This window comes from Vulpes lagopus, chromosome 7 (assembly GCF_018345385.1).
Source record: "Vulpes lagopus strain Blue_001 chromosome 7, ASM1834538v1, whole genome shotgun sequence".
NCBI classification, from domain to species: domain Eukaryota; kingdom Metazoa; phylum Chordata; class Mammalia; order Carnivora; family Canidae; genus Vulpes; species Vulpes lagopus.
The window spans coordinates 110,284,854-110,292,707 of NC_054830.1; positions in this window are offsets into that span (position 1 = coordinate 110,284,854).

A 7,854-nucleotide genomic window follows, 5' to 3' on the forward strand; every position below is an offset into this window, starting at 1 on the left:
GCCAACATGTAGTACATCATTAGTTTCAGGTGTAGTTTTCAATAATTCCATCAGTTGTGTATAACACCCAGTGCTCATCCCATCAAGTGCCCTCCTCAGTGCTCATCACCCAACCACCCCATCCCCTCACCCACCTCCCCTCCAGCAACCCTCAGTTTGTTTCCCAGGGTTAAGAGTCTCTGTGGTTTGTCTTCCTCTCTGATTTCTTTCCATTCTGTTTTCCCTTCCCCTATGATCATCTGTGCTGTTTCTTATATTCCACGTATGAGCGAAACCATATGATAATTGTCTTTCTCCAATTGACTTATTTCCCTCAGCATAATACCCTCCAGTTCCATCCGTGTCAATGTAAATGGTAGGTATTCACCCTTTTTGATAGTTGAGTAATAATCCATTTTATCTATTTATCATCTATCTCACATCTTCTTTATCCATTCATCTGTCAAAGGACATCATGGTGCCTTTTATAGTTTGGCTACTGTGGACATCACTGCTAAGAACATTGGGATGCAGGTGCCCCTTCGTTTCACTACATCTATATCTTTGGGGTAAATACCTAGCAGTACAATTGCTGGGACGTAGGATTAGACTCCACCTCTTGATGAAAGACTCTTGATAATTGGGAGGAACTGGCCATCCCTTTGCAGACAACCCACCATGCCCACCTTCCTCAGGTCAGGTCAGCCTTTCCATTAAAGATTCACTTACTCACTTTGTTTCTGCTTAAAAAGTCCCCTCCTTGGAAAGGCCTTTGCTTTCTACTGGACATTTACCAGCACTTGACATTATAGTTCATATTTATTGGCTAACTTTTAGCCTTGCCCATGAGACAGTAAGCCCCAAGAGGGGAGGGATTATGTCTTTTTAGTTTAGTGCTGAGTCCTGGACACCTACCAGAGTGTCTGGCCCACTGTAGGAACTTAGTACATGTTTGTTGAAAGAATGAATGTTTCTAAGAAACTTTTTTTTTTAAAAGATTTTATTTATTTATTCATGAGAGACACAGAGAGAATGAGAGACAGACACAGGCAGAGGGAGAAGCAGGCTCCATGCAGGGAGCCTGACATGGGACTTGATCCTGAGTCTCCAGGATCACACCCTGGCCCAAAGGCGGCGCTAAACCACTGAGCTGCCCGGGCTGCCCAGAAACTTTCTTCCATAACACTAGAGTTCATCATCATATGTTTATTTATATGGTGATTTGAGCAAAATCTGTCTTTTCCACAAGGAAAGGAACAGTGTTTATACCCATCATTACATTATATTGCCACTTTTTTAGGGCAATGTCTGGAAAATAGGAACCCACATGAATTTTGGCTGAATGAGTGAACTCTGAGTGGAGGGACAGGCTGCAGGGCAAAAGTGAAGCATCTTCTTAGGGAGTCATCCCTCATTTCAACACACAGACTTTGGATCTTGAAGAAGAGGGCTATAAAAAAAAATGTTCTGAATTGATACTCTTTAAACCTGCCTGAGGGAGTTGGTGTTTGGCGCAGCCGCATCCTGAATTTCATTCTGTGAGGTTATGTAAGGTCATGGCATTTCTCTGAGGACCACTTGGGGTGCTTCTGAAAAATGCAGGTGGTGGCCCCCCCCCCAAAAATATTAATGGAGCACCTTGAGTAGGGAGACCCCACCACCTGCATGTGCCAGGAGCCCTCCGGGTGATTCTCAGGTGCACCACATTTTCAGAAACATTGCTTCTCATTTCTGCATTCTAAGTTTGTGGTTCTGGGGTCTGGGTTTTCCTATAGATCACTTGTGTCTCTTAAGTCCTTGGTAGCTTTATTTATTTATTTCCCTCAGAAGGCTTTGTCAACAAGCAGTCTGTTCTATCATCCCTGGAAAATAAGGCTTGTTTCCTCCCCTTTTGAGGAGGCTGATGCTCAGGATCATGGAGAGGTCATATGGTGTAGTCCCCTGTGGCTGGGCAGGATTATGCTTAAACCACAGAAGGCAGAAAGGAAACAAAACTGGGTGTCTTCTCCTGCAGACTGATGATGTGTGGACTTCTGAGGTTTGTGTCTGGGGCTTACAGAGAGAAGAGGTGGGGTCCTTGATATGGGGAGGCCCTTGGCTCAGTTAATAGAAAGCCAGTATCTCCCCAGGGTTGAGGAGGAACTGGGGAGGGAATGGGAAGGATAGAAGGCCTAATCTTCTTACGTAAGAGTCATGGAAGAACTTGTTTTGTAATCCCAGGGCAGCCGGGCTGCTAAGTTTAGATTTGAACCTGAAACTTCTGAACGTCGAGAGGCATCTGAGGCTGCCGCTCCCTTGGGCTGTGCTGGCAGGAAGGGCTGTGTCTCTGGCTCCATGGTCTCCAGCTGGGCAGCAGGGGGAAAACTGGGGCGTTAGAGGAAGGAGAGGCCTAACTAGTTTTAGGCAAGCTATGGCATTTCCAGAGGAAACTCTGGTGATCAGCCCAAGCCCCACAGTGTCTCCACCAGCAAGGACTATAGTAGGTCCTGGGGAGGGGGGTGAGGCATGAGAGACTGGGGTGGGGGCAATGGGAGGGACACTTTGGCTCAGTAGCCAACCTGGCTGCTGATTTGTTGCCTGCCTACATGTCACTGCCCATATCAGCAAGAAAGTCCCTCTCATCAGCCAGGACAGAGGAGGTCCCTGTGGTGAGGCCAGTGAGGAAGCAACTATTGTCCTGGAGCTCCTGGAGGACACTTTGGGAATAAGAACCAGTAGGCAGTATAGTCTCAGCTAGGGCAGATGCTTGGTCTGAGAGTAGACCTTGGTCAGCCAGGAGAAACCAGGGCAGTCCTCTTCCTACAGAGTGTATGTGTGTGTACCTGTGTTTGGGAATGGGAGTGGGGGGTGGCTTAGGGGAAGTGCTACGTGAGAGAGAGCAGTCTATCAAACCATGCCCCTTTGACACCAGTTGCAAGTTTCAGGGTCTCCAAGATCACCTTTACTTTTTTTTTAAATTTCTTTTTAAAAAGATTTTATTTATTTATTTATTAATGAGAGACTGAGAGAGGCAGAGACACAGGGAGAGCGAGAAGCAAGCTCCATGCAGGGAACCCGACATGGGACTTGATCCTGGGTCTCCAGGACCAGGCCCTGGGCCAAAGGCAGCACCAAACCGCTGAGCACCCGGGGCTGCCCAGTCAAGATCACCTTTATATGTAATAATTTACTAAAAGGACTTGCAGAACTCACCAAGGGCCATTATGCTTACAGTGATGGTTATGTAATATTGCCAACTAGGGAAGTTCTCTTGAGCCTTGGTGACCAGAGATTTACTGGGGCTCCATAGTCAATTGTCCACGTAGCTGATATCAACATCCAGTCCCTCTGGAGGTCCAGCTGCTACTGTGTGACTCAAAGCCCCCACCCTAAATCACATTGTTAGTTTATCTAGTTAGTAACTGGTCCCTACTCTGAATCACATTGTTAGTTTATCCTGTGTGGCCAGCCCTCCCCCTAAATGAAGATAGTCCTATCTGGCATGACCTCGCAAGGGCTCAGAGATTATTTTCCAGAAGCTAAGGGCAAGTTCCAGACCTCTCTTAGAATGAAGTGAGGTTAAATTCCTTATTACACAGGCAGATTAAATAGCCCTCTGCCCACAATAAGGCTTTGAGGCCTTTCTTCCTGGATGATCAATGACAATCCTTGGGCACAATTTCTAGCTGTCTGGCCAGGAGGACCGAGAACGGCTATCCTCAAAGTGTGCCACCTGCATAGAAGTCAGTCACCTCCTTTTTACAGTGTGTGCCACTCACCATCTATTTAGACATTTGTTTACTCACCATTTACTGAACACCTGCAATGTGAACAGCATTCTAAGGAGGGAGATGGAGAATCAAGAGCAAAACAAGTGTGAAAGAATTTTTAAGTGTGCTACATGCTAAAAAGGAAACAGAGGGCTGACCTCAGAGTAAGAAGAGAGGGGAGGAAAGAACCTGCTTTAGATTGCATGGCAGGAAAAGGCAGCTTTTAGTGGGAAAGACGGACGGATGAGTGTGCCTGGTGTAGGGGCACATGGGCCTCAGCTGCCATTGGATGCTTCCATACTGGTTTCGGAAAGGTGCCCAGCAGCAGAAACATAATGGCTTCCTTGTGGTCGACAACAGTCTTGTCAGGACCCAAGGCTTCCTGAGCCATGTCTGGACAGGATCTCAGCCCCACACATCCTCTTTGCCTGTGCTTGTGCAGCGTGTAAGCCACAGGACTCCACACGGCCACCTTGGATGAACAGTACCTGGAAACAAGCATCCCTGGGGCAGCCCTACCGTGTTGGGACCAGATACCAGGCCATTTTAACTGCATTTGACCTCACGCACATTTCAAATAATGTTTTGCCTGTTAGCAGAGGACATGGTGCAGAAATTGGGAAATTCTTCCTCAAGTCCCAGACCTTTGAGCAGTGCATGCAAGTCAAGGGCAAGAGGCATTTTTGTTTCTGTCTTCAGGCCATGCTGCATGCATCCACTTACTGGTGGGGTCTGGAAAAGAGATTCCCTGTCTCTTGCAGTAAAGGGGATCCTAGCTGAATATTTGCCTGGTTTTCTTCATCTTTTGTAGGACCCAGTACATGCTGAACAAAGGACAAAGTCTTACCCTCTTTTAGCTCAGAGGTCTCTGGTAGTATATTAGCCCAAGTCAGTTCTACCTAATACTCTCAGCCCCACCCCCACACACGCAGGCACTTGCACACACACTGGTGTCCCTCTCCAGGGCCCTTACAAGTACCAGAGTTGGACCTGGATTGAGGCTCAGGTTTGCCATACAGTAACATTAGATCTGCTTTCCAAATCACAGGTGGTTTTACAAAGCAGAAATCCCTGCCTCTTTTCATGATTGTTTGATTTTAATTTGTTTCCCACACTGTATGAAAATAAAACAAAAACAAAAACACTTAGAACCTTGCCATTTATTATGGACTGCATGTTTCTGTCCTCCCTCAAATTCAAATGTTGAAACTGTAACCCCCAACGGGATAGTATTAGGAGGTGGGGCCTTTGGGAGGTAATTAAGGTTAGATGAGGTCATGAGGGTGGGGCCCCCTGATGCAAATAATGCCCTTATAATAAGAGGAGGAGACAGGGGATCTCTCTCTCCTTCCCTTCCCCCTTCCCCCTCCTCCTCCCCTTTCCCCCTCTCACCTCCCCCTTCCCCACCCTCTTCCTCTTTCTCTCTGTGCTCACACCAAGACATAAGGACATAAGCAGGAAGGGGGCTCTCACCAAGAAACCAACCATGCTGCCCCCGCCCCAATCTCAGACTTCTAGCCTGTAGAACTGTGAGAAACTAATGTCTGTTAAGTTTAAGACACCCAGTCTTTGGTTTTCTGTTTTAGTACTCTGAGCTGACTAAGCAGTCTAACAAATCATTTATAGTATTGTCTTCCGAGGTCTGTGTATTAGTTTCCTAGGCTATTATAAAAAACTACCTTGGGGCGCCTGGGTGGTTCAGTCGGTTAAGCATCTGCCTTCAGCTCAGGTCATGATCCCAGGGTCCTGGGATTGAGCCCTGCATTGGGCTCCCTGCTCAGTGGGGAGCCTGCTTCTCCCTCTGTCACTGCCTACTGCTCCAGTGCTTGTGCTCTCTCTCTGTCAAATAAATAAAATCTTAAAAAAACAAAACAACTACAATAGACTTAGGGGCTTAAAGCAATTTAGATTTAGTTCAGGTCAGAAGTTCAAAATTAGTCTCACTGGGCTAAAGTTAAGGTGTCAGCAAGGGCTGGTTCCTTCTAGAGGTTTTGAGAGGAGACTGTTTCCTTATCTTTTCCAGCTTCCGGGCTGTCTGCATCACGTGGCTCATGACCCCTTCTGCCACCATCAAGGTCAACAGAAAGGCATCTTCCAATCTTTCTCTCTGACCTTTGCTTCTGTTGTTACATCACATGTCTCTTGTCTTCCTTCATAACACCACCGTGAGTACAGAGGGCCCACCGGACAGTCTAGGTTCACCTATCCATTTCAAGATCCTTAACATAATCATGTCTGTTAAATTCCTTCTGATATGTAAGGTAACATATGTTTAGATCTGGGTGATTAGGGCATAGACATCTTTGGGAGGTCATTATTCTGTCTCTATATTTTTTATTTTTATTATTATTTTTTAAAAGATTTTATTTATTTATTCATGAGAGACACACCGGGAGAGAGGCGGAGACACAGGCAGAGGGAGAAGCAGGCTCCATGCAGGAAGCCCTATGTGGGACTCCATTCTGGGACTCCAGGATCACGCCCTGGGCCAAAGGCAGGCACTAAACCGCTGAGTCACCCAGGGATCCTCCAATAAATTTCTTTCCAATATTTTTCTCTGTGTGTATGTATATATAATTTTTAAAAATCATAGATATGATGTTGGAACTTCTTGGACCTGTTTTAGATCTGGGACACCTCATTGTTTTGGATCTGCAGGAGAAAAATTTTTATTGTGCTTATCTTGGGATGTCCCCAGGATCTGGTCTGTTTCTCTTTTGTGGACTGGTTTCATTCTTAGTTTTTTTTTTTTTTTTTTTTAAGATTTTATTTATTGCCTGCAGGGAGCCTGTTGCAGGACTTGATATCAGGACCTTGGAATCACAACCTGAGCCAAAGGCAGACTCAGTAACTGAGCCACCCAGGTGCGCCAGCGCAAGTCTTTATTTCAAAAGCCCCTGAAGTCTGATTAAGATCATTGGTCCATCCTGTAGCCAGTAGGGTGCAGTGCTTTGATTGGTCCAAGAAAGGGCCTGGAGTCAGGGATGGAGTCAGCTCCATCAAAGCTTATGGAATGACTGGAGAGAGAGAAGGGTCATTCCCTCCAAAGAAACACTGTTATACCTGACCTGGGTTTATTAGCTCATAATTGCAAGAGAGGACCTGATTGGCTGCTCTTGGGTCAGGTGCCCCCCTCCAGTCCAAACCTGGGAAGACAAGGAAGGTGGGGCTGGAGGTGGCAGAGCCAAGCCTGGCATAACCTGCTGCCTGGTTCAGCTCTTCCTTTGGGGCTGTGGCGGGGAGCAGTCAACACTAGGGTCTGAGGATGCCATGTTGCACCAGATTTCTTCAATGTTTTTGGAGTGCTTGCTTCCCATCTTAAACTTGCCACAACCCTCTGAAATTGCAGCTGAGCAGTTAGCCCAGTTGCCCAGAGTCACACAGCCAGTGAGTCAAAGAACACTCATGTGGGGATCCCTGGGTGGCACAGTGGTTTGGCGCCTGCCTTTGGCCCAGGGCGCGATCCTGGAGACCTGGGATCGAATCCCATGTCGGGCTCCCAGTGCATGAAGCCTGCTTCTCCCTCTGCCTGTGTCTCTGCCTCTCTCTCTCTCTCTATCATGAATAAATAAATAAAATCTTTAAAAAAGAAAAAAAAAAAAAAAAAAAAAAAAAAAAAAACACTCATGTGATTCATCTGAAAGTGACACCTGGGGAGCCCCAGAAGGGACCCAGAGCAGGTGGGGTATGGGGAACTCTTCCCACAATCAGCGTCCTGAAAGGTGGTTTGGCAAGGAGGTGCTGGAGAGGAGGGGAACACTTAGGACCCTTGGTCCAAGCATCACACCTGGGCTTTACTGACCCAGGGTGAGATATCTGCTCCTAGCTCCTGTGACATTTCTGGAGCCCCATCTTCCCCTAGAGCTATCTGGCTGTGCCCTGCCTCCTTGAGGTCCTGTCCTCCCAAAGGCGGCTTTCCTGCGCTCATGGGTGACTCAGTGGCTTTCCTTGCCTCACCCTCTCCCGGAGTGTGCAGGGGCCTGCGGGAATGACCCCTCAGTTAGCCATGGAGCAGCTCGTGGGCCTGCGGAGAGTCCCGGCAGGAGCGCTCCACGCTCCAGGACCTCAGCGGGTTTGGCGCGCTTAGTTTTCGGTCAGACCAGAGACCCTACAAAGCCCGGTGCGC